At 47.6% G+C, this 26187-nt stretch overlaps 1 protein-coding gene across 4 annotated transcripts in view; it reads right to left on the minus strand.

Moving 5' to 3' along the window:
- Positions 1–26187, minus strand: part of LOC144484402 (uncharacterized) — a 529373-nt gene that overhangs the window by 475285 nt on the left and 27901 nt on the right. Inside the window, exon 1 of one of the 4 annotated variants that reach the window (XR_013496085.1) lies at positions 10376–10410. The exons of 2 other annotated variants lie outside the window; for them this stretch is intronic. The gene's annotated coding sequence lies outside the window, so the exon portion shown is untranslated. Of the gene's footprint in view, positions 1–10375; positions 10411–26187 lie in introns of those variants that run through there. One more of the 4 variants, XM_078202931.1, reaches the window with a different exon arrangement.

The following is a 26187-nucleotide window of genomic DNA, read 5'->3' on the forward strand; positions in this document are numbered from 1 at the left end:
TCTTCAGAGTCCTACCATTTACCCTGTACGTTCTTCTTTGGTTTGTCCTTCCAAAGTGCAATATCTCACACTTGTCTGCGTTAAATTCCATTTGCCATTTTTCAGCCCATTTTCCTAGTTGGTCCAAATCCCTCTGCAAGCTTTGAAAACCTTCCTCACTGTCCACTACACCTCCAATCTTTGTATCATCAGCAAACTTGCTGATCCAATTTACCACATTATCATCCAGATCATTGATATAGATGACAAACAACAATGGACCCAACACCGATCCCTGCGGCACACCACTAGTCACAGGCCTCCACTCAGAGAAGCAATCCTCCACAACCACTCTCTGGCTTCTTCCATTGAGCCAGTGTCTTATCCAATTTACTACCTCCCCATGTATACCTAGCGACTGAACCTTCCTAACTAACCTCCCATGAGGGACCTTGTCAAAGGCCTTGCTGAAATCCAGGTAGACAACATCCACCGCCTTCCCTTCATCCACCTTCCTGGTAACCTCCTCGAAAAAACTCTAATAGATTGGTCAAACATGACCTACCACGCACAAAGCCATGTTGACTCTCCCTAATAAGTCCTAATAAGTAATGCAGTGGACTAAATTGAAGGAGATACAAATGAAATGCTGCTTCACCTGAAGGGAGTGTCAGGAGTGTTGGACAAGGAGGATGTACTATTGCACCTTTTGCGAATGCGTGGGCATGTAAAGTGGGATGAGGGGTTGAGGGTGATGGAGGAGTGGACCGGGTATCATGGAGGAAACGGTCTCTGCAGAATGCTGATTGGGGTGGTGAGCGGATGTGTTTCATGGTGGTAGCATGCTAGAATTGGCAGAAATGATCACATGGTTAGCACGACTGCCTCACAGCTCCAGGGACCTGTGTTCAATTCCCAGCTTGGTCACTGTCTGTGCAGAGTTTGCACATTCTCCCCTTGTCTGTGTGGGTTTCCTCCAGGTGCTCTGGTTTCCTCCCATGGTCCAAAGATGTGCAGATTAGGTGGATTAGCCATGTCAAAATGCCCCTTAGTGTCCCGGGATGTGTATGTTAGAGGGATTAGCAGGGTAAATATGTGGGGTTTCGGGGATAGGACCTGAGTGGGATTGTTGTTGGTGCAGGCTCGATCGGCCAAATGGCCTTCTTCTGACTGCAGGGCATCTATCCTTTGATTGTGACCGCTGGTGTTGTGAAAAGGCAAGACAAGGGGTGGGGGGGGGACACCTTTCACCTTAATCATATTGAGTGACAGAGTAGGCTTGATGGGGTGAATGGCCTGCTTCTGTTCCTATTTCTTACTATCTCTGAGTCCAAGACAGGAAGCCGTTAACAGAGATCTGTCCATCAGCAGAATTGCAAAGGTGTAGAATTACGTACAGCAGAGTGGGGATAGAGGGAGGCTGTGTGGTGTGGAGATTAGCAGATTTTGAGGATTGAGGGAGGAAAGAATATTCCTTAGAAACTAGAATTGTCTGTTCAGAATTTCTATCCCGGACTGACTGCTTAATTTTGTAAACTCTCTTTACAGGTATTACAAGGGAAAAGTTTGCAGATGCAAAACTCAGGACAAACATCTTGACTTGAGTCACTCGATTATTCTTCAACCTTTGAATGTGGAAGTAGAAATGTTTGTCTGTGGAAAAGATGTCAATCGTCAGTGTGACTGGAAAAGCACTGAGTTGCATCACATGTAAAAACATCATCCCGTTCAGAGTGGAGAGAAGCTGTACACGTGTTCTGTGTGTGTGGACGAGGCTTCAACTGATCATCAAACCAGGAGAAACAACAAGGACACCAGCACCATGGAGAAACCCTGGAAATGTGAGGTTTGTGGGAAAGGATTCCGTGCTCCCTGTGAGCTGGAAACTCATCAACGCAGTCACAGCGGAGAAAGGCCATTCACCTGCTCGATGTGTGGGAAAGGATTCATTGATTCATCCACCCTGCATAGACACCAGAGAGTTCACACCGGGGAGAGGCCGTTCACCTGCTCTGAATGTGGGAAAGGCTTCAGTGATTCATCCAACCTGCTGATACACCAGCGAGTTCACACTGGGGAGAGACCATTCACCTGCTCTCAGTGTGGGAAAGGATTCACACGGGCATCTGCTTTGAGGAATCACGAGAGCTTTCACACCGGTGAGGGGCTGTTCACCTGTTCTGACTGTGGGAAGGGATTCGCTCACTCATCCCTCCTGCTGACACACCAGCGCATTCACACCGGGGAGAGGCCGTTCAGCTGCTCTGACTGTGGGAGGGGATTCACTCAGTCATCAAGTCTGGTGAGACATCGACGCATTCACACCAGGGAGACGCCATTCACCTGCTCCGTGTGTGGGAAGGGATTCAGTCAGTCTGACAGTCTGCTGGGACAACGAGGCACCCACACCAATGAGACACATTTTAAATGCTCTGACTGTGGGAGTTGCTTCATACAATCTGTGCTGCTGGACACTGAGGAGAGACCGTTCAGCTGCTCTCACTGCACAAAGAGCTTTAGAATGTCATACGATCTGCTGAGACATCAGAGAGTTCAGACCGGGGAGAAGCCATTCACCTGTTCTGACTGTGGGAAGGGGTTCAGTGATTCATCCAACCTGCAGAGACACCAACGAGTTCACACTGGGGAGGAGCCATTCACCTGCTCTCAGTGTGGGAAAGGATTCACTCAGTTATCCCACCTGCAGACACACCAGCGAGTTCACACTGGGGAGAAGCCATTCACCTGCTCTCAGTGTGGGAAAGGATTCACTCAGTCATCCCACCTGCAGACACACCAGCGAGTTCACAATGGGGAGAGATCGTTCACCTGCTCCGTGTGTGAGAAAGGATTCAATGATTTATCCAATTTACTGAGACACCAACGATTTCATAACGCAGAGATTCATTCACCTGCTGTGTGTGTGGGCAGGGATTCACTTGTTCATCCAAACTGCTGAGACACCAAGGCAGTTACAGTGATTCGATGCTCTGACTGTGGCTGTTAATCGCATCAATTGAGCGACTACATAGAAAGGGAGACTAACAACGAGTTACTTTAGGAGGTATACACCTGTCATGTTTCACTCTGAATAAATCTATTCCAAGTAAAGATTGGCTCCAGTTTCTTCCTTCACCATAAGACTGTCAGGAATAATAGATGGTCACAGAATTCTTGCTGAATGTTGGAAACTCAAGAAAAATAAAATTTCAGGCAGAAGATTACAATCCCAGCAGCTTTTGTGAGGATGGCTGAAAGTGAGTGGGAATTGTCAGGGTCTGATTTCCCACCGATGTTCTCGGAGTCTGAACCATAAGACCAGTGGAAGAATGAAGTGGAGATGTGGACAGGGGTTACATTTCGACCAAGGAGGAAACAAGGTCCGGCCTTGGCATTGTCACTTCCTCATTAAAGAAAGCTGAATACCTTCTTTAAACCAACAAAGCTACACAATTCTTTTTACCAAAATGAACTTTATTGTACATAATACTATTTTGTTTTAATTCTTTTAATTTAACACTATTATTTATAACTGTGTGTGATGTGTTCAGGTTTACTTTTTACATGCCCAGATTCTCTCACAAGGCACAATCTGGAAGTTATTTATTTCTGTCTAGACCACAATAAACATACCACTGTCCCTTGGGAGAATTCTCCTCAGCTCCAGTTATTCTCCAAGGTAAAACTTTCATTTACCAGCCCCTGTCTATAAATGGTCAGACTTTTGTTCTCATTCCACACGCTAATCTGCTGTAGGTCATTGGTCCAAATTTTCTTCACCATTTCCAGAATGTCATTCAAATACTTCTGATGTTTAAGCAAAATGGTTTGCTGCTCCTGTTTGTTCTTTGAACATTTCATAATCCTGGAGTTTCTCCTGATCTAATTCAGATTGAGTTTTATTTAATTTCTTTCCAGCGATGTCGAAGCTTCTTCATTCTGGACTTTCATTTTGTTTTCTAACATTTTGAATCTTCCTCATCACTCACAAACTACTCATTCCAATCATTGGGGGGGGTTTAAATATTTTTTAAAAAATAATTTGTCCATTTCTCTGAACTCCTGTTGTTGTTATTTCTTGTTCTGTCTCAGCAATAGCAGCTACTCAGTGTCAATTGTCATTCACTATTTGAGGTCTTATTTCCTCTGGTGGTGGACTTTTATCTTGAAATGTTTCCAGCACTTTTCCTGCCTCTGCATTGTCCATTACCAGGGTGGATATCAATATCTTTACTCATGTTAGTTTGATTTGATTTATTATTGTCACATGTACTAATATACAGTGAAAAGTATTGTTTCTTGTGCACTATACAGACAAGGCATACCATTCATAGAGAAGGAAAGGAGTGTGTGCAAAATGTAGTGTTACAGTCATAGCTAGAGTGTAGCAAAAGATCAACTTAGTGTGAGGTAGGTCCATTCAAAAGTCTGATGGCAGCAGGAAAGAGGCTGTTCTTGAGTCGGTTGGTATGGGACCTCAGACTTTTGTATCTTTTTCTGACAGAAGAAGGTGGGAGAGAGAATGTCCGGGGTGCGTGGGGTCCTTAATTATGCAGATTGCTTTTCCGAGGCAGCGGGAAGTGTTGACACTCAATGGATGGGAGGCTGGTTTGCGTGATGGACTGGGTTTCATTCACAACCCCCTTTGTAGTTCTTGCGGTCTTGGGCAGAGCAGGAGCCATACCAAGCTGTGATACAACCAGAAAGAATGCTTTCTATGGTGCATCTGTAAACGTTGGTGAGAGTCGTAGCTGATATGTCAAGTTTCCTTCGTCTTCTGAGAAAGTAGAGGCACCTCTGGGTGAAGAAATTTGTTGCTTCACTGGAGCACAAATAGATGAGGGATTGTTTTACTCACAGGAACATCTTCTGAACCGTGAACATGGTTTCAGAACATGAAAAACAATATCACCGACTATATAATTCCCCACTATAAAATCTCTAATCAGTAAGCCGATAACTGTCCCCTTTATTAAAGCGTAGTTTAAATTTACACTGCACAATGATAGACACACATTTAGAAACATAGAAACTAGAAGCAGGAGTAGGCCATTCAACCCTTCGAGCCTACTCCGCCATTCATTTTGCTCATGGCTGATCATCAAACTCAATATCCTGATCCCCTTCCCCCCATATCCCTTGATCCCTTTAGCCCCAAGAGCTATATCTGATTTCTTCTTGAAATCAGACAACATTTTGGCCTCAACTATATTTTGTGATGATGAATTCAACACATTCACCACCTTCTAGGTAAAGAAATTTCTCCTCACCTCAAAAAGGTGTAAAAGCTTTACCCCTTATCCTCAATCTATGACCCCTAGCTCTGGACTCCATCAATACCCAAATTGTAGTTTTAACTCTACACAAATGAGATAGACACACAATTCAAATCAATGACCAAAGTGTAGTTTAAGTTCACTCTCCTGAATGTCACACACACTTCCCATCACAGCAGCTGGTGAAATTTGAATGCAATAAAAAAATGGAGAATTAAGAATCTACTGATGACCATGAAACCATTGTCGATTATCGGAAAAACTCCATCTGGTTCAGTAATGTCCTTTCGGGAAGGAAATCTGCCATCCTTACCTGGTCTGGTCCACGTGCAACTCCAGAGCCACAGAAATGTGGTTGACTCTTAGATGTCCTCTGAAACGGAGGGCAATTAGGGATGGGAAATAAATGCTGGTGCAGCCAGTGATGCACACATCTGATAAATGAATTTTTTTTAAAAATCTACACAATGGGATAGACAGACACTTCCAATCAATGCCCCAAAATCAATACATTTTGTTTCAGAGAACTTTTGGAAAAGTCTAAATCTTTTCCCAATAAACCCTGAACTGAGGCAGTATCTCACAGGATAACAATCTTTCTAGGCTCTTGGACAAAAATGGAGTGATTTCCCCTTCAAATATAAATGCTTCATAAAAGCAAAATTCTGTGGATGATGGATTCTGAAACAAAAACAGAGAATGCTGGAAAAACTCTGCAGGTTTGGCAACAACTGTAGGAAGAAAATAGAGATAATGTTTCAAATCTGTGTGACTCTTTCAGAACTAAAGAGAAGAAAAATGTGTTATATACTGTATAGGACAAGGTGGAATTTACAATTCCTTCATAATCCCTCATGTCTCTATTTTCACCCATCATAAATACATTAGAAGGTACTGATTTCTGACAAGCTTCCTCCTTTGCTGCAACCTTCGCAGGAGAAACACCAGCCATCTTTAGCAATGCCATTGGTTTAGTTTTAATCTCCAATAATCTGATTTTAAATGTACGACCATGAAAACATATTGGTGTTTTAGACTCAGTTCTATCCTTTTACAACCCTGTGAGCATCTGTTTTCTTTCATTCCTCCAGCGTGTTCTGCAATAGTTAGAGGTCGGGTTGGCAACTCGAGTCCATGACGACTCTCTGTAGAGCAATCCTGTCAATCCTATTCCCCTTCTAGATTCCAATTCCCCTGCAAGTTGATTTCCTTCAAATCAATTTCAATCATCCATCCAGTTTCATTTTGGAATCATTGATCATCTCCAATTCCACTCCGCTCCTGGTCAGTGAGTTCCTGTATGAGCTGCGGGCGGGCTGGAGCGGGCAAGAGGTGACAGTGGGAACAGCAATGGCCGGTAGAGTTACAGCGTTCCTTCGTGGCCAGGAGGGGAAACTGCAGCAGCAGCACAGTCTGGCCAAAAGCTTCCCCAGTTCAGCTGCTCAGAGGCACTGGTAACCTCTTCAAATGTAAACTTCAGCTTCTCACATTCAGCCCCATCCATCCATCTCTCCCACAATCCACCTCACACTTCCTCTCTCTCTCTCTCTCTCTCCATCCATCCCTCCCTAAAACAAGAACCATTCACTCTGCACAGCAGTTTCATCTTCATTCCTCCAGTCTGTATTCCAGCCTTCATCACATCCACTCTGCTCCCAGATACTTTACACCATTAGATATTACAATTCAAACTTTATAATCTCTACAATTTAATATTTGTTCAAGGTGATCACAGACAGCAGATAAATCATCAATTCCACTCCCAGCCTGAGCAATAGGGGATATATTTATACATTATCTCATTTCATAGTAAAACCCACACACTGAGCCTCAGATTTGCTTCTGTTATTATTTTAGTGTCCAGCAGGTGGATATTAGATTGACATTAACATCAACCCTTCATGGTCTCAGTCTCCGTGTTTGTGAGAGTGTGTGTGATAATGTGTATGTCTGTGCATGTGTTTGTGTAAGTCTGAATATTTTTTCGTCTGCATGTCTGTGAATGTGTTTGAGATTATGTATATCTGGAGATATGTTTGTGAGTTTCCCAGTGTCTGTCAATGTGTTTGTGTGTCAGTGCAGATTCGATGGGCCAAATGGCCTCCCTCTGCACTGCAGGATTCTATGATTCTATTGATCATAGGTCTGACGTGTCTAGGTCATGAATGAGCACAACATTAATTTAGTGTGCCCTTAAATGTCAGCCATCTCCTGGAGAAAACATCCCTTTAATTGTGAACATTAGCAAAGAGACCATGCTTCATCCAGACAAATAAATGAGTCAAGCTGAGGGAGCAAAGGATGTCAATGTCTTTAAAAAAGAGAGACAGACAGACCTGGGCCAATCTTTCCAGAGTCTGCAGCCTCCCTGGATTCACTTCCTTTCCCTTCAGTTGCTGCAAGTCCCCAATTTCCCCCAGAATGAGAAAAGAAATGGAAAGGGAGAGAAAAGAAAGTCTTTTACTCACAGATGTTGCCCTCTTTTTAGGTCAAACCAAATAAACAAACTCAAATTAAGTCAGGACAAAGTAAAAGGGGCAGCTCCCCAAAAGGAGGGGAACAGCCCGAACAGAAATCAAAGTACAAAGGAAACTTAAAGACATCAAATTAAAATGTGATTATCAGGGTCGATAACGCACACCAACCCCTGCGGTGCCCAGCGGGCGCGGAAGGCGTCAACTGTGCCCGTGGACACCGCATGCTCCCTCTCCAGGGACACCTGGCCACGAACGTAGCCGCGAAAGAGGGGCAGACAGTCAGGATGGACGGCCCCCTCGATCGCCCGCAGCCTGGACCGGTAAATGGCGTGTTTCGCCAGGCCCAGGAGCAGGTTCACGAGGAGGTCGCCATCCCGACCCGACCCTCTCCGCACCGGGTGTCCATAGATCAGGAGTGAGGGGCTGAAGTGCAAACAGAACATCAATAAAAGGTTCTTTAGGAAAACATAAAGGGAGTGCAGCCGAAGACACACAACATAGACATGGTCCACGGACTCCACAAGGCCGCAGAAAGGGCAGTCTTCGGAGCCCGTGAACCAGTGAATCCTACGGTTGTGGGGGGGGGAGGGGGTGGGGGTGGGTGGGGGGGTGGTGGGGGGGGGGGGTGGTTGGGGTGGGGAGGGGGGTGGGGGGGTAGGGTGGGGTGGTGGGGGGGCGGGGCTGGGGGTAGTTGAGGTGGGGGGGTGGGGGGGGTGGTTGGGGTAGGGGGGTGGGGGTGGGGGGGTTGGGAGGGGGTTGGGGTGGGTGGGGGTGTGGGGGCGTGGGGGTGGGGGGTGTTGGGGGTGGGGTGGGGGGGTTGGGGGAGGTGCGGGTGGGGTGGGGGGGGTGGGGTGGGGGTTGGGGAGCAGCATCGCGAGGCGACCGTGTTCCAGACAGTGAGGAGGTCCTGGTAAAAGACGGGCAACTCCTGCAGGGCGGTCGAAGCACGCCCCAGTTCGATATGCAGGAGCTGCACGTCATAATTGAGGTTGTGCCACTGGTGGAAGAAATACGTCGCCATGGCACACCACTGTGGAGGGGGCTCAACGTAAAGGTACCTCTGCAGGGCCTGGAGGCGGAAGGTCGCTATCTGAGTGCGGAGGCACACCAGACCTTGTCCGCCCTCCTCAAGCGGGAGATGCAGAACCGCAGCAGGGACCCAGTGCAGTCGATTGTCCCAGAAGAACCGCACGAGGGACGACTCGGTGGGGGGCACGAGGGAGTCCCCCGCCTCGCTCTGGGCAGACTCCAAAAGTGCCCTCGTGCCCACCACCGAGCCGCTGACCTCCTCAGGGCAGTCACCCCTCGACTCCGAGTCCCCCGCCGCAGGACGTACGGCGGGCGGCACGGAGGCGCCAACTCGCCCCAACCCCTCCCTGATCCCACCCCCAGGATCGGCGGAGGAGGGGTTCCCCCCGGGCTCACCTTCCCTGGTTTGCAGGCCCGCGTGCGGCGGCGACTCAGTCCCCCGCTCTGCCCCAGACGCTTGGACACCCCCCAGGTCCGGTACAACCTCCGGATTAAGGTCGGGGATGTCCAGCGTCCAAGGCCGGGACGGAGAGGACGAGTGGACCATTTCCTCACCACCGCCGCACGGGGACACAAACATTGGGGAGTTGCCCCAGTCCCCCGGCATACTGAAAAAGAACTCCGGGTTGTAATCGGCTGGGTGGAACGGATACTAAACCCTCCCTCCAGGACCTCCTCCCGGGTCAGGCAGACAAATGGAGAAATGGACAAAAAGGAGTAGACATGGCGGAGGGAGGGGTCGCAAAGGTCAAGCGGGATCGGCACCATCCCGGACCTGACCTCCCCCAGTGGATGGAGGTGGGGGAGGAGGAGCTCACTCGGTAGGAAAGGCGGGACGTTTGATATTACGATCTTATGGGCGGTGGTCTCCAAAGGGTCCACCGCCAGGAACGTCCCGCCCACCGTGAGCCCCCTCTCCAGGGCGAGGTGGACTGCCCGCTCGGCCTTCAAAAAGAATACGGCCCGGCCGTACATCTTAGAGGCCGCGACAATGGCTCAGGGGCCGACAACCCCAGCCATTGCCTTGACACAGGCCTCGATGGACATGTCGGGGTGGGCGTAGCACTTAACCCCGAGCTGCCGCGTGAGCAACAAAAAAGGTGGCAGGGCCTTGGGAGCGGCGGGGGCTCTGGTAGACGCCACGCCCGCATAGGTGGGCCGAGAAGGCTCTGCCACCGGCGACGCTGGCGATGCCTCCATAGTAATCAAGGGAGTGCTATTCCCACCCCGAGACTGCCCAGATGCACGGCAGGGTGTACATAAGGAGGGAAAAATAAGGGAGGGGAGGGTAGGTGGATGGGGGTTTAGGTGCTCTCTCCCCGGAGCGAGAGAGGAGAGAGGAGGTCGGAGGAGCAGGAGGGAGGACGAGGGACAAGGCACGGAGGGGGGCCGGTGCCCCAGTCAGGGGGAAAGAGGGGAGGGGGTGTCAGTGTTGGGGGCAGCAGCAGTGGGTGGGGGACTTTACTCCTCCAGCCCTTTCGGGCGCAAACAGTTCAAGTCCGGGGTGTCTTCACCACCCCGCCCCCCTCCCCCCCCACTGCAGATGGAAAAAACAGTCTGAATTTACTTCACCACCCCCCCCCCCCCCCCCCCCCATCCCTTTCAGGCACCGACCTTCTGATGATGAGGGCACCAGCCCAACCACTCAGTCCCTAGATGTTGAAACGTGCAGTCCTCCCTCCCAAAGATGGAAAGAAAAAAGAAAGTCACTCCGTGTCCTCTCTCCCTCCAGGGAGAGAGCACCCTCCAGTGGACGGACGGACGGCAGGCAGGTAGGCCAGACGGCAGGCAGGCAGGCCAGACAACAGGTCGGCAGGCAGGCCAGACAGCAGGCAGGCCGGCCAGAAAACAGGCAGGCAGGCAGGCCAGACGACAGGCAGGCAGGCCAGACGACAGGCAGGCAGGCCAGACGACAGGCAGGCAGGCAGGCAACAGCTCATCTTCCTTCCCCTTCCCACTTTCAGATGCTGGAATGACCAAATTAACATTTCTGCCCGGTTCTGACCCGGGGACCTTTCGCGTGTCAGGCAAATGTGACAACCACTTCACTGCAGAAACAACCTCTCTGATGTTGGAGACAGGAGGAAGTTTCAGTCTGTCTGAAGCTCAATCTTCATTCACGCAAAGCCCGCGCTCTGATCAGCTGGAGGACCAGTGTCCTTCCGGTCCTCCAACTCTTCCTATTAATCAACACCTCAGAAGGTCAGGGGGTGGGATCTGCCCTGCAATTCGCAGCTTCCCCCTCCCTTGGACATGCGCAGTCCCGGGCCGGGGGGAGGGGGAGATCACCGAGCGGCTTCTCGCTCTGGCCGGAGCCGTCAGCCGGTTGCCTGGAAACCTTGGCTCGATGTGGTGTAGGGGGAGGGGAACAATGGGTGGGGGCGGGGCTCCCGGGTCCGCGCGCCCGGGCCTGCTCACTGGAACCCGGGGCGTCACCGCGGAGCAGAGTGATTCCTATTGGCTGATTCAAGGATGGCTCCACTGTGACGTCACAAAGGGGAAGTTGGCCAATGATGATGTAATTTAAACAATGCCTTGAGATCACTTCACTTCTTGGTCAGACCCCCTTTTCAGTCCAGTGCTACTTGGAGTTTACCGTCAATTCAACAACTATTGGGTTACAAGTCCCTCACAGTTCTGATCACAAATTTATGATAAAATAATTCAAATAATGCATGAGAACGCTTCTTAACTAACTACCTATCACTGTTTGTTGATTGATCAGACCCCCTTTTTACACATTCAGGAATCTCAGCCACTGAACACCAGCCGGTCCTGGGATAAGTTTAATTCTAACTCATTATGAGTAAATATTCTCACCAGGTCCTCTTTCAGAGCCCTGCTAAGCAGCTTTAATGGTTCATGATTGCAGAAACTGAGCAGTCACAGGAATGTGGTCAAGATAGTCATGTCCCACAATGCCTCGCATTTAATCTGCAGTCCTTCAGTTATAACAGGATATGTGGCTGTCTGTAGCTGCCTCGGCCACGATCAGCGCCAACACTGCCTTCCTGAACTGCTATGATGCCGAAGGTGTAAGTACACCCACAGTGCTGTTAGGGAGGGATTTCCAGCTACACATTCCATACTTCCTCTAGACTGTGGGTGGATACGAGATTGGTACATTTCATTCAACTGCACCCAAGCTGAGTTATTCAAATCCCTTTATTGTACGTGACAATATATTCATGATTTCTTTAAATCAGAAATTAAACATTCCCATTTGATTTCAGGTATTAACATATTCTGTTTGTTTGTTCTTTATTGTCAATGACAGGCTGGGGTTGTTCTCCTTGGAGCAAAGGAGGTTGAGGGGAGATTTGATAGAGGTGGACAAGATTCTGACAGGTTTAGATAAGGTGGACAAAGAAAAGCTGTTCCCATTAGCTGACGGGACAAGGATGAGAGGGACACAGGTTTATGGTTTTGGGTCAGAGAGGAAGGCGGGATGTGAGGAAGAATATTTTGATGCAGTGAATGGTAATGACCTGGAACTCGCTGCCTACGAGGGTCGAGGAAGTGGAGACAATAAACAATTACAAAGGAAATTGGATGGGCATCTGGGGGAGTTTCAAACAGAAATAGTGACTCTTAACTTCCTAACACCCGGTCACTCTGTGATCCTTGTGAAATTTGAAACCAGGTATTCGCAACAAGACTCAAAGAGCATCAGCCCACTAGAGGCAAAGACATGAGACCGGCCAGTCCAGCAGAAAGAAACCCTCCGACCCTCCCCATTGACCAACTGTGAGAATGAACAAAATGCAGTCCTGGATGTAATTGAGAGCAGAAAGAATAACAGCAGAATCCAACCCCTGGAATCACTCGTGAACTCGCTGGTGTTTCAGCAGCTGGGATGAAACTATGAATCCCTTCCTACACTGAGAGCAGGTGAACGGCCTCTCCCCAGTGTGAACTCGCTGGTGTATCCGCAGGTTGGATAACTGACTGAATCCCTTCTCACACTGAGAGCAGGTGAACGGCCAGTCCCCAGTGTGAACTCGCTGGTGACACCGCAGGGTGAATAAATCAGTGAATCCCTTCCCACACTGAGAGCAGGTGAATGGTCTCTCCCCAGTGTGAACTCGCTGGTGCGCCTCCAGCTTAGCTAACTGACTGAACCCCTTCCCACATATAGAGCAGGTGAATGGCCACTCCCCAGTGTGAACTCGCTGGTGTCTCCGCAGAGTGGATAAATCAGTGAATCCCTTCCCACACTGAGAGCAGGTGAAAGGTCTCTCCCCAGTGTGAACTCGCTGGTGTCTCTGCAGGTTAGCTAATTGACTGAACCCTTTCTCACACTGAGAGCAGGTGAACGGCCTCTCCCCAGTGTGAACTCGCTGGTGTTTCCGCAGGGTGGAAATATCAGTGAATCCCTTCTCACACTGAGAGCAGGTGAACGGCTTCTCCCCAGTGTGAACTCGCTGGTGTGCCTGCAGGCTGGATGACCGAGTGAATCCCTTCCCACACTGAGAGCAGGTGAACGGTGTCTCCCCAGTGTGAACTCGCTGGTGTCTCTGCAGGTTAGATAATTGACTGAACCCCTTCTCACACTGAGAGCAGGTGAACGGCCTCTCCCCAGTGTGAACTCGCTGGTGCGTCCGCAGGGTGGATAAATCAGTGAATCCCTTCTCACACTGAGAGCAAGTGAACGGCCTCTCCCCAGTGTGAACTCGCTGGTGTGTCTGCAGGTTAGATAATTGACTGAACCCCTTCTCACACTGAGAGCAGGTGAACGGCCTCTCCCCAGTGTGAACCCGCTGGTGCGTCCGCAGGGTGGATAAATCAGTGAATCCCTTCTCACACTGAGAGCAGGTGAACGGTTTCTCCCCAGTGTGAACTCGCTGGTGTCTCTGCAGATGGGATACCCGAGTGAATCCCTCCCCACACTGAGAGCAAGTAAATGGTCTCTCCCCAGTGTGGCTGCGCCGATGAGCTTCCAGCAGGGATGGGACTTTGTATCTTTTCCCACAGTCCCCACATTTCCATGGTTTCTCCATGGTGCAGGTGTCCTTTCCTCTCTCTTCAGTTGAAGACTCGTCCACACACAGAACAGTCCCCCGCCCCTCCCCCACCGCTGTGAATGGTGTGATATTTATTCAGGCTGTGTAACTGGTTCAAGCTCAGTGCACTGGAACACACTCACTCCAGTCTGGCAGTGTGTTGGCACTTTTCCAGTCACTGATGTTTGAAATCTTTTCAAGTCATCAGACCGGACAACCATTTCTCCTCGATTCAAAGGCCGATGATATTCAGGTCCCAAGGAATGTGACTCTGTCAGATCTAGATGTGACGTTTGAGATTTCAGCCTGTGATTCCTCTTTCAGTATCCTGTAAAACAAGTTTACAGAGGTCATCAGTGTCAGTGCAGGATGGAAATTCAGAACACGCAATTCTAGTTTCTATGGAACATTCTTTCCTCTCTCGAGACTCCAAACATTGGCTCTATTCTCTCTCTATCTGGCGGATAGCGTGGGAAATAATGCTGCGGTAGATCAGCCAATTCTCAATGAATGGTTGAGGCAGTTCGATGGGCTGAATGGCCAACTGCAGCTCCTGTTTCTTATGATTTGTGTGTGGTGGACAGGAAGCAGTGAGCATGGATCTGTCAATCAGCCTCAATCAGCACCTTCAGGAGAATTGGGAGGGTGAATATTAGATACAGCAGAGTGAGAATGGAGGGAGAGTGTGTGGGATGGAGATTCACAGCATTTGGGGAACGAGAGGAAAGAATGTTCATGAGAATCATAGAATTCTTACATCTTACCAACCATCCCTGAGCCTTCACAATGAATCTCTCTTCTCAGGACACTCTTATCTCTGACTTGTCTGTTCTGCTCGCAGTCTCACAAAGCAGCTGCCTGTGTGCTGATACAAGGGGCCCTGCGCGGCAAGTTTAATGCTCCATGACTGTGTCTTTAATGACTGAATAACTATAGGAATATGGTCAAGTCAGCTAAATCACATGATGCTTTATATTACGGTTAGTAACGGTCCATTTTGTTAACATAGCACATTTGGATATATAAATACAGATAAAAACAAAATATTGCGGATGCTGGAATCTGAAACAAAAACAGAAAATGCTGGAAAATGTCAGCAGGTCTGACAGCATCTGTGGAGAGAGAATAGAGCCAACATTTAAAGTCTGGATGACCCTTCATCAGAGCTCTGACAAAGGGTCATCCAGACTCGAAACGTTGGTCTATTCTCTCTCTATAAATATATATACGACAGCTGCCTCAGCCTTGGCCCACTCTAACACATGCATGAAGCAGTGCTGACTATATGGAAATGCTCAGATTAAAGTTTCCTGCCTTTTCTTTAACAGCGAGTGAAAATGTTTATCGGCTTGCAGACCTTCAAAGGAGTCAGTGTCTGCTATTTCAGCATGAACAGGCTAATCTTCACCTACGTAAGCCCCATAACATTCTGCTTTTCGGCCTTCACCAGAGGGTGAGCAAGACCAGATTTCTCCATAACAAATACCAAAGGCGAGATCTGGGGATATGCTATGCAAATAAAAGATTTGCAGAAGTCAATTTTGAATGCGAAAGGGTGAAAAGCTCGGATTTAATTGGCGAATATGTCCGTCAATGAAGGATTAGAAACATTCCTGGTTTCTGATTTGTTGTAATTGACTATTATTGCCAAGTTATTTTTCTGTAACATCAGAACCACTTGCGGGACAGCTGCACAGGGTTTCTCCTTGTGCACAAGTTATTAAAGGCCCCACATTGGATTATGCCTGGTGTCCAGTGCTGTTTGTACTCAAGTCGACTAAGAATGCCTAAAGTTGCTGGTACCCAGGATCTCTGACAACTATCCCTAACCGGACCTTGATTATCCAAAGGTTGGCCAGAATCCTCTCCAGTAACTTACCCGCCACTGTTGTCAGGTTCACCGGCCTGTAATTACCAGGCTTCTCTTTGCAACCCTTCTTAAACAGCGGAACAACATGAGCCACACTCTAGTCTTCCAGAACTTCACCAGTGGAAAGGGATGAAGCAAATATCTCTGCAAGAGCCTCTGCAATTTCTTCCCCACCCTTCCACAAGATCAGAGGATGCACTTGATTAGATTTATTATTGTCACATGTACTAGTATACAGTGAAAAGAATTGTTTCTTGCACACTATCAAGACAAGGCATACAGTTCATAGAGAAGGAAAGGAGAGAGTGCAGGATGTAGTGAATCTCTGGAATTCTCTGCCCATTGAAGTGGTGGAGGCTTCCTCGTTGAATATGTTTAAATCACGGGTAGATAGTTTTCTGATCGATAAGGGAATTAGGAGTTATGGGGAGCAGGCGGGTAAGTGGAACTGATTCGCTTCAGATCAGCCATGATCTTGTTGAATGGCGGGGCAGGCTCGAAGGGCCAGATGGCCTACTCCTGCTCCTATTTCTTATGTTCTTAGTGTTACAGTCATAGCTAAGGTGGACAGAAAGATTAACTTAGTGCGAGATAGGTCCAATCAAAAGTCTGACGGCAACAGGAAAGAAGCTGTTCTTGAGTTGGTTGGTACGTGAGCTCAGACTTTTGTTTCATTTCCCAAAGGAAATAGGTGGAAGAGTGAATGTCCGGGGTGCGAGGGTTGATTATGCTGGCTGCTTTTCCGAGGCAGCCGGATGTGTACACAGAGTCAATGGATGGGAGGCAGGTTTGCGCAATGGACTGGGCTTCATTCACAATCCTTTGAGAAATCCTTTGTTGAGAAAAGCATGGATGTTAGGGAACTTGAGGAAATAAATACTGATGTCTTGAGGAGTGTACATATAACAGAGAAGGAGGTGCTGGAAGTCTTAAAGTGCATCAAGGTAGATAAATCCTGGGGACCTGCTGAAGTGTATCCCAGGACATTGTGGGAGGCTAGAGAGGAAATTGCGGATCTCCGAGCAGAGATATTTGAATCATCGATAGTCACAGGTGAGGTGCCTGAAGATTGGACGGTGGCAAATGTTGTGCCTTTGTTTAAGAAGGGCTGCAGGGAAAAGTCTGGGAACTACAGGCCGGTGGGTGAGCCTCACATCTGCAGTGGCTGAGTTGCTCGAAGGTATTTTGAGAGACAGGATCTACAGGCATTTAGAGACGCAAGGACTGATTCGGGACAGCATGGCTTTGTGAGTGGAAAATCATGTCTCACAAATTTGATTGAGTTTTTTCGAACATAGAAAAAAATACCGCACAAACAGGCCCTTCGGCCCACAAGTTGCGCCGGTCATGTCCCTACCTACCTAGGCTTATATATAGGCTTACCTATCACCCTCAATCCTAATAAGTTCCATGTACTCATCCAGAAGTCTCTTAAAAGACCGTATTGAGTTTGCCTGCACCACCACTGACGGCAGCCGATTCCACTACCCACCACCCTCTGAGTGAAAAACTTACCCCTGACATCTCCTCTGTACCTACTCCCCAGAATCTTAAACCTGTGTCCTCTCGTAGCAGCCATTTCAGCCCTGGGAAAAAGCCTCCGAGAATCCACCCGATCTATACCTCTCAACATCTTGTACACCTCCATCACGTCACCTCTCCAAGGAGAAAAGACCGAGCTCCCTCAACCTATCCTCATAAGGCATGCCAACCAATCCAGGCAACATCCTTGTAAATCTTCTCCGCACCCTTTCAATCATTTCCACATCCCTCCTGTAATGAGGCGACCAGAACTGAGCACCGTCCTCCAAGTAGGGTCTGACGAGGGTCTTATAAAGCTGCATCATTATCTCCCAACTCCTAAACTCAATCCCTCGATTGATGAAGGCCAGCACACCATATGCCTTCTTAACCACCTCCTCTACCTGCGAGGCCGATTTAAGAGTCCTAAAGACCCGGACCCCAAGGTCCTTCTGATCCTCTACACTGCTAAGAGTCTTACCCTTGATATTATATTTTTGAAGGGGTAACCAAGAAGGTAGATGAGGGCAGTGCAGTTGATGTTGTCTACATGGACGTTAGCAAAGCCTTTGACAAGGTACCACATGGTAGGTTGTAGCATAAGGTTAAATCTCACAGGAGCCAGGGTACGGTAGCCAAATGGATACAAAATGGGCTTGATGACAGAAGATAGAGGGTGGTTGTGGAGGGTTGTTTTTCAAACTGGAGGCTTGTGACCAGCAGTGTGCCTCACAGATCGGTGCTGGGTCCTCTGTTATTTGCCATTTATATTAATGATTTGGATGGGAATATAGGAGGCATTGTTATTAATTTTGCAGATGACACCAAGATTGGTGGCAAAATGGACAGTGAAGGTTACTAGGATTGCAACAGGATCCTGATCAGTTGGGCCAGTGGGCTGATGAATGGTAGATGGAGTTAAATTTAGATAAATGCAAGGTGATGCATTTTGGTGGATCGAACCAGGGCAGGACTTACTCAGTTAATGGTGGGACATTGAAGAGAGTAATAGAATAAAGAGATCCAGGAGTACAGGTTCATAGCTCCTTGAAAATGGAGTCACAGGCGGATAGAATGGTGAAGAAGGCATTCAGCATGCTTGATTTCATTGGTCAGAACATTGAATACAGGAGTTGGGACGTCTTGTTGGAGGTGTAAAAGACATTGGTAAGGCCACACTTGGAATACTGTGTACAGTTCTGGTCATCCTATTATAGAAAGGATATTATTAAACAAGAAAACATGCAGAAAAGATTTACTAGGATGCTACCGGGACTTGATGGTTTGAGTTATAAGGCTGGATAGACTGCGACTTTTTTCTCTGGAGCGTAGGAGGCTTTGTAGTGACCTTATAGCGGTCTATAAAATAATGAGGGGCATAGATCAGCGGGATAGTCAATATCTTTTCCCATTCCATTGTGACCTCACACTCCGACCCATTCCATTGTGACATCACACCCTCACACATTCCATTGTGATGTCACACTCTCACCCATTCCATTGTGACGTCAGGGCTTCACTCTCCGATCACAATCCCTGCCGGCCTCCCACATGCAGCCTCAATGGCGGCAGTCAGCCCGGGTCTAACACTACAAGCTGCCGCTCCATTTGGTCCAAAGGCGGGGACCGGGAAGTTCATTTCCGGGGTTTGGGTTTGAACAACATGTTGAGAAAGCCTCTCCACCCACCCGCCACATTTATCATTCCCCGCACGCCGCCCTCTACCTCGTATTGATCTCGCTTCCAAATTAAAACCGTCCGTCTGTCCGTCGCCATTACCCGCACTGCGCATGCTTCAGGTCCCGCCCCTCATTCACTCCGATTGGTTGGAGGACCAGCAGCTCCCGCTCGGTCCTCCAGCCCCGCCCCCTCTTCCTATTGGTCCGGAGCTGCCGTCAATCAGTCCCCGGGCATTGTGATATGGAGCATGCGCAGTGTCATTGCTGTCCTTGGCGCTTGTTTGTCCCGGAGAAGCGGAGTCAGCGTTAGGCGGTGGCTGGGAGGATTTGGAAACACTTTGTGGATCCGCAAACCCTTCAGAATCATTGTCAGCTCCCTGGTTTGCAGCTGCGGGGCTTCTCCCTCCCTCCCTCCCGGGAACAGGCCCAGGTTAACGGCCCCATCCTGGCTCAGCCACTGGAGGATGGTTCACATCAGAGGATGGGGGAGGGGGACAATAAATAAGAGGTTACACTTTGGCCTCAAATCAATGAGGACTCTGATCTCTGGGAAGGAAGGAAACCCTGGGAGGTGGGCGGGGAGGATTCACAAACACCCGCTGGAGGCCCCAACATCCCCAATAAGACCCATTGGTTTTATTGTCAGTCTGCAGACAGGAGCTGGAGAACTGAATCCACAGTAAGAGTTTTAACAACACCAGGTTAAAGTCCAACAGGTTTATTTGGCAGCAAGTGCCATTAGCTTTCGGAGCGCTGCTCCTTTGTCCGATTGAGTGGATATCTGCTCTCAAACAGGGCATACAGAGACACAAAATCAAGTTACAGAATACTGATTAGAATGCGAATCTTTACAGCTAATCAGGTCTTAAAGATACAGACAATGTGAGTGGAGGGAGCATTAGGCACAGGTTAACGAAATGAGTATTGTCTCCAGACAGGACAGCCAGTGAGATTCTGCAAGTCCAGGAGGCAAGCTGTGGGGGTTACCGATAGTGTGACATGAACCCAAGATCCCGGTTTAGGCCGCCCTCATGTGTGCGGAACTTGGCTCTCAGTTCTGCTCAGCGACTCTGCGCTGTCGTGTGTCGTGAAGGCCGCCTTGGAGAATGCGTACCCGAAGATCAGAGGCTGAATGCCCATGACCGCTGAAGTGTTCCCCAACAGGAAGAGAACAGTCTTGCCTGGTGATTGTCGAGCGGTGTTCATTCAGCCGTTGTCGTAGCGTCTGCATGGTTTCCCCAATGTACTATGCCTCGGGGCATCCTTTCCTGCAGCGTATCAGGTAGACAACGTTGGCCGAGTTGCAAGAGTAGGTACCGTGTACCTGGTAGATGGTGTTCTCACGTGAGATGATGGCATCCGTGTCGATGATCCGGCACATCTTGCAGAGTTTGCTATGGCAGGGTTGTGTGGTGTCGTGGTCACTGTTCTCCTGAAGGCTGGTTAGTTTGCTGCGGACAATGGTCTGTTTGAGGTTGTGCGGTTGTTTGAAGGCAAGAAGTGGGGGTGTGGGGATGGCCTTGGCGAGATGTTCGTCTTCATCAATGACATGTCATTGATCAGAACTGAATCCAGACAGAGGAGAGGGAGGGAGGGAGAAAACTGGGAATGGAGGAAAAGAATGTTGGAGATGGTGAGATAGGTTTGGATTTCAGCCCAGGGAGGAGGGAGAGTGTGTGGGACGGGGATTTACAGATTTGGGGGAACAAGCGGAAAAAATGTTCCAGAGAAACTAGAATTGTCTGTTCAGAATTTTGATCCTGGACTGACAGTAGTTTTGTTCTCTTCTTTTGCAGGATATTTGAAGGGGAAGATTCACAGACTGGAAACTCAAATCAAATTTCATATGAATATTTTACAATCATTCGATTTATCAGCACCTAAACACTATTAGCCTTTGAACGTGGAAGGAAAAATGTTTGTTCTGCCTGTGGGAAAAGATTTCAAACATCAGTGTGACTGGAGAAGCATCGAGACACATGCACACACTGGAGTGAGACTGTTCCAGTGAACTGACTGTGGAAAGAGCTTTAACCAGTTACACAGCCTGAAAAACATCACACCATTTACTGTCAGGTGAAACCGTACACGTGTTCTGTGTGGACGAGGATTTAACAGATCATCCAACCTGGAGAGACACAAAGACACCAGCACCATGGAGAAACAGTGGAAATGTGAAGACTGTGGAAAAGTGTGTAAAACCCCATCTCAGCTGGAAATTCATCGACGCAGTCACACTGGGGAGAGACCATTCATCTGCTGTATGTGTGGTAAAGGATTCGCTCAGTCATTTAGCCTGGTGTCACACCAGCGAGTTCACACTGAGGACAGACCGTTTAAATGCTCTGACTGTGGGAACAGTTTTAAGAGTTCTGAGGGTTTAATTCACCATCAACGGGTTCACACTGGCAAGAGACCATTCAATTGCTCTCAATGTGGGAAGAACTTCAGGCAAGTATCTCACCTCACTGAACACCTACGTGTTCACACTGGGGAGAAACCCTTCACCTGCTCCATGTGTGGGAAGGGATTCACTTGTGCTTCCCACCTCACTGAACACAAACGTGTTCACACTGGGGAGAGACCATTCAGCTGCTCTCAGTGTGGGAAACATTTCAGGCAGTATTCCACCCTCACTGAACACAAGCGTGTTCACACTGGGGAGAGACCGTTTGTTTGCTCCTTTTGTGGGAAAGGATTTGTTAAATCATCCCATCTTCTTCGACACCAGCGCATCCACACTGGAGAGAGACCATTCACCTGCGCTGAGTGTGGGAAGAGATTCACTACGACATCTCACCTCAGCGAACACCAGAGTCTTCACACTGGGGAGAAACCTTTCACCTGCTCCCTATGTGGCAAGGGATTCACATGTTTATCCTACCTCAGAAGACACAAAATTGTTCACTCCGATGAGAGACCCTGTAAATGTTCTGACTGTGGGAAGAGGTTTAAAAGCAGAAATGAACTGATGAAACACCAGCCTCTTCACACAGGGGAGAGGCCGTTTGCTTGCTCTGTGTGTGGGAAGGGATTCACTCAGTCATCACAGCTCAGCAACCATCAGCTTGTTCACACTGATAAGAGACCATTTAAATGCTCTGACTGTGGAAAGAGCTTTAAAAGTGCAGGGAATCGGCAGAGACACCAAACCACTCACACTGAGAGAGGCTGTTCAGCTGCTCTTCATCTGGGAACTGATTCACTACTTCATCCCAAATCACTGGACACCTGAGGGTTCACACTGGTGGGAGGCCATTCATCTGATTTGTGTGTGGGAAGTGTCATCCAGCCTGCTAAAACACCAGTGCACTCCCACTGAGGGAGCATGTTCACCTGCTCCGTGTGAGACAAGGGATTCAATCAGTTCAGCAGCTTTATTTCACATCAACTTGTTCAGACCGAAAAATAAATGGTTTTGATGTTCTGATTGTGACGAGATTTAAAAGTGCAATGGATCTGCTGCAACACAAGCACAACACTGAGCAGAGGCTGTTTACCTGCTCCATGTGTGGGAAGGGATTCACTCAGTCATTGTATCTCAGTAAACATCAACTTGTTCACATTGAGAAGAGACTGTTTAAATGCTTGGACTGTGAGAAGAGGTTTAAAAGCTCCCTCCCTAACAGCACCGTGTACCTGCACCATAGGGACTGCAGTGATTGAAGAAGGCAGCTCACCACCACCTTCACAGAGTAATGAGGAAGGGGCAATAAATGCTGGCCTGAGCATTTGAAAAATGGAAAGAAGTCATCGGTGATTTTTCACTCAGTTATTAAGAAGCAACAGTTTAGATATGATACATAAAAGACATACAACCTGTAATAGGTAAGATCCCGGATGAAGGAAATACTGATCTCCGCTGATCGCTGGAGGTGATATTCTCCTCGGAATGGGAAGTGGACAGAGATGCCCACATCCTGTAAATTAATATGAAAAAAGTAATCTGCTGAGACATCAACCCACAGATACTGGAGAGGCCTTTCACCTGCAGTGTGCGAGAGAAGCAATTTATTCTCATTCACCCTGCAGACACACCAGTGAGATAACAAGTGATTCCAGGGGTTGGATTCTGCTTTAATCACATCCAGGACTCAACTGTGTTCATTCTGATATTTGGAGGTTTTTTTTCAGTTGACGTTAATAATCCCTGGAACTGGGCTGGAGTTTAATAATCTGTATATAATTAAATCAGCTTTGTGACAAGCTCAGTGTTGGAGTCCTTGATTTCACTAAGAGGGGACTGATTGATGTCCTGTTACTGACTGTTCCATTGTTGGGTCTTTTCTCCTTTTTTAATGGAAGATTTATATTTATAATCGCGCCTTTCACAACTTCAGGATGTCCCAAAGTGCTTTTACAGCCAATGAAGTTCTTTGAAGTGTAATCAATGCCTTAGTGTAGGAAATGCAGTCCCCAAATTGTGCACAGCAAGATCCCACACACATGTGATTGTGAGCAGAGAATCTGTTCAGTGATGATTGTTGAGGGATAAATATTAAGCAATAAACTTCTCCGCTCTTTGGAATAACATCCTGGGAAGTTTTACACCCAACTAAGAGGGCAGATGGGGCCATGGTTGAAGGTCTCATCTGATTTTCAGGGATGGGTAATAGAATCCTTTACCACAGTCCTCATATTTCCACGATTTCTCCAATGTGGCTGTGTCAGTGGTTTTCCAGATGGGATGGATAATTGAATCCTTTACCAAAATCCTCACATTTCCATGGTGTCTTCATACAGCCAGAGCTCTTGTGTCTCTCCAGGTTGGACAGTCAGCGCCGTTCACATACAGAATAGGTTTACTATCGAGTCCCCCGCTGTCACTGGAACAATGTTTTTTTTCAGGTTGTGAAACTAATCAAAACTCACTTCACTGCAACACCCAGGTGTATATCTCGGTGCTTTTTCTAATCACACTGATGTTTGGAAGGTTTTTCCACAGATTGAATCTGGAAAATGAAGTTTTTCTCCATCCTAAGGCTGATGATATTCAGATCCTGATGAATAATATGAGGGTATCAGATCTTGATGTGATGTTTGATTTGAATTTCCTGTATGCAAATGTTCTCCTTTTAATAAATTCCGTAAAAGGAATTTTAAAATGTAACCAGTGTCAGTCCAGCATTAAGATGCAGAACAGACAATTCTAGCTTCTCTGGAACATGTTTCTGTCTGTTGTTCCCCCAAATCTGTAAATACCCATCCCACACACACTCCCTCCTCCCTGGGCTGAAATTAAAATAAAGTGATGGATAATTATTTCTGTATGCTTTTAACAAATTTGGTATAGAATGATGTCCAAAGAGATGGATCAGCATAAGCTCATTTAATAATAGAGCTTGATGGCCGAGTGGCCTACTCTGGCTCCTATTTCCTATTTCCCATGATCTTGTGTTCTCAAGTGTTATATATCAACTTATTAATTGTCACGAGTGTTGCCTGCATCTCCATTATTTTTTACCATTTACCTATGTGAACTGCTGGTGTGTATCAAATGGAATGTGTACTGTACTTTCATTGCACTATTGGAGTTTTACAATGTTTATGCCATTGTGGGATATCTTCTGAGAAAGGTGATGAATTGAAAGTAACAAGTACAAGGAAAGATTTACAACATACAAGCTGTCAACGGCAGGAACAAATCAATCCTTGCATTGTGTTGGCTGCTGGCTGCGGAATATAATTGGGACATACACACTGGGCAGTGCTGTACAGTGTAATAGGGGCACACACACTGGGCAGTGCTGTACAGTGTAATAGGGGCACACATACTGGGCAGTGCTGTACAGTGTAATAGGGGCACACATACTGGGCAGTGCTAAAGGGACTTTAACTTTGCAAATATTGACTGGAAAAGCTATAGTTCGAGTACTTTAGATGGGTCAGTTTTTGTCCAATGTGTGCAGGAGGGTTTCCTGACACAGTATGTGGATAGGCCAACAAGAGGCAAGGCCGCATTGGATTTGGTACTGGGTAATGAACCAGACCAGGTGTTAGATTTGGAGGTAGGGGAGCACTTTGGTGATAGTGACCACAATTTGGTTATGTTTACTTTAGAGATGGAAAGGAATAGGTATATACTGAAGGGCAAATATTATAGTTGGGGGAAAGGAAATTATGATGCGATTAGGTGAGATTTAGGATGCATAGGTTGGGGAAGGAAACTGCAGGGGATGGGCACAATTGAAATGTGGAGCTTGTTCAAGGAACAGCTACTGGGTTTCCCTGATAAGTATGTACCTGTCAGGCAGGGAGGAAGTGGTCGAGTGAGGGAACCGTGGTTTACTAAAGAAGTTGAATCTCTTGTGAAGAGGAAGAAGGAGACTTATATAAAGATGAGACGTGAAGGCTCAGTTAGGACGCTTGAGAGTTACAAGTTAGCCAGGAAGGACCTAAAGAGAGAGTTAAGAAGAGCCAGGAGGGAACATGAGAGGTCTTTGGCAGGTAGGATCAAGGAAAACCCTAAAGCTTTCTATAGGTATGTCAGGAATAAAAGAATGACTAGGGTAAGATTAGGGCCAGTCAAGGACGGTAGTGGGAAGTTGTGCGTGGAGCATGAAGAGATAGGAGAGGCGCCAAATGAATATTTTTCGTCAGTATTCACGCAGGAAAAAGACAATGTTGTCGAGGAGAATACTGAGATACAGGCTATTGGACTAGATGGGATTGAGGTTAATAAGGAGGAGGTGTTAGCAATTCTGGATAGTGTGAAAATAGATAAGTCCCCTGGGCCGGATGGGATTCATCCCAGGATTCTCTGGGAGGCTAGGGAGGAGATTGCAGAGCCTTTGCCTTTGACCTTTATGTCGTCATTGACTACAGGAATAGTGCCAGAAGACTGGAGGATAGCAAATGTTGTCCCCTTGTTCAAGAAGGGGAGTAGAGACAACCCTGGCAATTATAGACCAGTGAGCCTTACTTCTGTTGTGGGCGAAGTTTTGGAAAGGATTATAAGAGATAGGATTTATAATCATCTGGAATGGAATAATTTGATTAGGGATAGTCAACACGGTTTTATGAAGGGTAGGTCGTGCCTCACAAACCTTATTGAGTTTTTTGAGAAGTTGACCAAAGAGGTGGATGAGGGTAAAGCAGTTGATGTGGTGTATATGGATTTCAGTAATGCGTTTGATAAGGTTCCCCACGGTAGGCTATTGCAGAAGATACGGAGGCATGAGATTGAGGGTGATTTAGCGGTTTGGATCAGGAATTGGCTAGCTGTAAGAAGGTAGAGGGTGGTGGTTGATGGGAAATGTTCATCCTGGAGTTCAGTTACTAGTGGTGTACCACAAGGATCTGTTTTGGGGCCACTGCTGTTTGTCATTTTTATAAATGACCTGGATGAGGGCG

This window comes from Mustelus asterias, unplaced genomic scaffold (assembly GCF_964213995.1).
Source record: "Mustelus asterias unplaced genomic scaffold, sMusAst1.hap1.1 HAP1_SCAFFOLD_106, whole genome shotgun sequence".
NCBI lineage: Eukaryota > Metazoa > Chordata > Chondrichthyes > Carcharhiniformes > Triakidae > Mustelus > Mustelus asterias.